Raw genomic sequence first — 4,339 nt, forward strand, 5'->3', positions numbered from 1 at the left:
CAGTAGAGGCAGGAAGATAGACAGGACTAGGAGACAAGGAGAATTCTGGGAAAGTAGGCAGAGAAGCACTATGAGAAGACGCCATGCAGGAACCGGGAGGATAGGATGCTCCAGGCATTTTCCAGTAAGATAAGGCCATGAAGAAATACATAGATTAGTAGTTATGGGTTAGTAATTAAGACAGAGCTGTCTAGTAAGAAAGCCCTAGCCATCAGCCAACAGTTTTATAATTAATATAAGTCTTTGTGTATTTGGGGCTCAAGGGTGGTGGAACCTGGCCAGACAAGAAAATTTGGCAACATACTTCTGTGTTGAAGCAATGAATAAGCTGCTATTAAATGTCTTCCAAGCACAGTGTGTTCACCTGCAAAATGAAACACAAAATGTATGATCAGGACTTCATTGTCCCCTTTGTAGGGGATATGTACTTTAAAAATAGAAACACTACAAGCCTGTCAAGATCTTAAAAAGTCCTGTGACATTTGAGTCCTGGCCTTCCTACTAGGAAGCTGTGTGAGCTGGGGCCAGCTCCTTCCTGAGCTCCTGCCCTCATGTGCACAGTGGGGAAGGCGGCGCCTTGGACATGGGTAATAGAGTAAAGTGGAGGAGCCATATTGTGCATAGCTGCTGCAGTTGTTTTGAACAAAGTTCCAGAATATTCTGGGGGTACTTCAGTTCTGGAAATCATGGGACCAAAGGAGGCAACTTTGGGAAGTCTTGGAGTTATTAAAATTGAGATGAAACAAGAAATCAGAAAAACTGGCCACTCTCCAAGTCCAGGATGCCTGGGACCCCTCTAAGTTACTTCTTGGACTCAGTATTTAGCAAGCAGTTCTTTTTTTATTATTATAATTATTCATTATTGGCTATTCGAGACAGGGTTTCTCTGTGTAACAGATCTGTCTTGGAACTAGCTCTGCAGACCAGGCTGGTCTTGAACTCAAAGATATCTATCCTCCTGCCTCTGCCTCCTGAGTGCAGCTGGGACTAAAGGCCAGAGCCACCACAGCCCACCTAGCAAGTAGTTCTTTACAGGCCTGGATGTTGTGGAAGATGTGTTACATTTGAAGATGTGTTACATTTGTTTATGCTGTGGAACATTTGCTTTAATGACACAAAGATGTGTTGCATTCATTTATGTTGCATTTGTTTAACTCTGTGAAGCTATTTACTTTGGCTTTTTAAAACACCAGATGGGTCTAATAAAGAGGATAGGCCGGGTGGCAAGCAGAGAGAATAAACAGAAAGAGATATATGGGAGGAAAAGATCAAGGAGCAAGAGAACAAGGAGAGAATGATGCTAGAGGCCAGCCACCAAGCCACATAGCCAGCCAAAGAGTAAGAGTGAAAGTAAGAGAAAGGTAAAAACTCAGAGACAAAAGATAAACGGGTTAATTTAAGCTAAAAAAAAAAAGCTGGCTAGAAATAAGTCAAGTGGGCATTTATAAGAAAGAATAAGCCTCTGTGAGATTTATTTGAGTGTTGGGTGGCAGGTCCCCCAAAAGAGTAAAAATAATAAACTACACCTGGGGCTATCAGAACAGGTCTGCAGGAGACACTGGAAGTCCACTGTCTGAGTAGGTATCAATTGTGTGTCTATTTAGTACCTAGTTAGTTAGTTTGAGACAGAGTTTCACTATGTAACCCTGGCTGGCTTAGAACTCACAGAATTCTATATGCTTGTCTCTGCCTCTCAAGTGCTGGGATTTTAAGGCTTCACTACACACAGCAGCTACATTCACTCCACTACATACATGCACTGCAAGTATTTTGCCTGGACGTGTGTATGCAAACTTCCTGTACGTCAGTGCCCAGGGCAATCAAAAGAGGACTTTTGGACCCCTGGAACTGTAGTGACAGATGATTGTGAGCCACCATGAAGGTGTCAGGAATTAAACCTGGGTTCTCTGCAAGAGCAACAAGTACTCTTAACTGCTGAGCCATCTCTCTCAGCCCCTGGAAGTGGCTGTCGACCAATTCACAGTTGACATCCAATTTGGTCCCTTTAGAACAATGGCTGAGCATTGCTGTTCTTGGAAGACACGGGGCTCCAAGAGTGAGGCAAGTTCAGGTTGTCTGTGCAGAGCAGGCATGGCTGAGGAACTGACTCATCTGAGGGGCCTGTCTGGGCAGTTCCAGGCCTGGCCCCCTCCCTTCTCACCACAGGCCTGTGACCAAATCACTAGCCACCAAAAAATGACTTCTTGTCTCAAGCACAATAAAACCAGACTGTTCTATTCTTTTGTTGTATTTGTTTTTCAAGACAGAGTTTCTCTATGTATCTCTGGTTGTCCTGGAACTCTGTGTATCTCAGGCTGGCCTCAAATTCAGAGATCCACCTACCTCTGCCTCCCAAGTGGTGGGATTAAAGGTGTGCACCATCACTGTCTGACTAAAAGACAGACTTTTCAAATCTCATGAAGATATGAGAGAAAATCTCTCTCTCTCTCTCTCTCTCTCTCTCTCTCTCTCTCTGTCTCTCTCTCTCTCTCTGTCTCTCTGTGTGTGGTAAAGAAATGGAAGTGGTATGATGACACATAAGTATAATTCCAGAACTTGTGAGGTGGAGGCAGGAGGATCTCAAGCTTGGTGCCAACCTGGGACACACAATGATGTCTTGTAAAAAAAAAAAAAGTGTGTGTGGGGGATAGGGGGAGGTGTGGAACCACTGTTCTTTCCCAACATAATTTGATAAGTTACATTATTGATAGATATAAATACATTTATAACCTATAACCTACTTGCCTTCTAGGAATCTAACTTGAGGAAGTAATTAGAGATGCTTTCAAAGATTTTTACTGAGACATTATGTGTAACAGTTAAAAGGAATGAGTGTCCAGTCCAAGAAGTTTAAGTAAATGTTGTTGCATTTTACAATGGAATATTATGTAGACATTAATAACTATATTATGAATGGCTTACTGGCCAGACTCTATTACAATCTAAAATCCAATTAGTGTAGCAGCATGATTCCATTGCTGTAAAAAGAAAAACATATCATCTATAGCTTGCTAAATTAAGTAAAATTTTTGAGACTTTATTTGGTTGAGCCATGGTTTTAAAATTTTTTAGATGTTTTTTATTTTTTATGTTTATGAGTGTTTTGTCTGAGTAGTTGCTCTATTGCTGTGAAGAGATACCATGACCAAGACAACCTATAACAGAAAGCATTTAGTTGGGGGCTTGGAGGGTGAATCTATGAACATCATGGCAGAGAGCCTGGCAACAGGCAGACAGACATGGGGAACAGTAACTGAGTGAACACATTTGATCTACAAGCACAGGCAGAGAGAGAGAGAGAGAGAAAGACAGAGAAAGAGAGAGATAAAAAGATAGAGAGAGACAGAGACACAGAGAAGGAGAGGGACAGAGAAAGAGAGAGAGAGAGACCTAGCATGGGCTTGATTAAAGGTGCTTGCTACTCTTTCAGAAGATTCAGGTTCAGTTCTCAGCATCTATATTGGGCAGCTTGCTACCATCTCTAACTCCAGCAGCCAGGGCTCCAACACTGTCTTCTCACCTCCTTGGGTACCCACACATATCCTGGATATGTGCACATAGACATGCACATACACATAAATAAAAATTCCTTAATAATTGTTGTTACATTATAGAGCAATCAAATACAGTATTTTAAGTCATTTACTCTCTCTCTCTCGCTCTCTCTCTCTCTCACACACACATACACACACACACACACACACACAGAGAGAGAGAGAGAGAGAGAGAGAGAGAGAGAGAGAGAGAGAGAGAGAGAGAGAGAACAACTTAAGTGGAACTGGTCCATTGGTCCTTTGGACTTTTATGTGGGTTCTAGGGATCAAACTCAGATAGCAAGGCTTGTGTGGCAGGCACCCTTGCCTGCTAAGACATCTTGCAGGCCCCTGAAATCATTTTTATTGTCAAATGGAGGGGACAAATAGCCAAGCAGAAGATTTACAGAAACCCCATATATGATATGAGATTACTTCAGAGGTCTGTAGGATGATGGCAGAATTCCTGTATTCATTTCAAAATCTTTCAAAGTCATTTCTTCTTGTATTCACAGCCCTGAGATCATAACTGAAGTAAGTTTTTTTTTGTTTTTGTTTTTGGTTTTTTTTTTTAGATTTATTTATTAAGTATACAGTGTTCTACCTGCACACCAGGAGAGGGCACCAGATGTCACTATAGATGATTGTGAATTACCACATGGTTGCTGGGAATTGAACTCAGGATCTCTGGAAGAGCAGCCAGTGCTCTTAATCTCTGAGCCATCTCTCCAGTCCCTGGAGTAAGTTTGTTACCAAATGAGTATATTAATTGAGCCTGTTAATTTATACCTGTAATTCCAGCACTC

The sequence above is a fragment of the Phodopus roborovskii genome, unplaced genomic scaffold (assembly GCF_943737965.1).
Source record: "Phodopus roborovskii unplaced genomic scaffold, PHOROB, whole genome shotgun sequence".
Classification (NCBI taxonomy): Eukaryota; Metazoa; Chordata; class Mammalia; order Rodentia; family Cricetidae; genus Phodopus; species Phodopus roborovskii.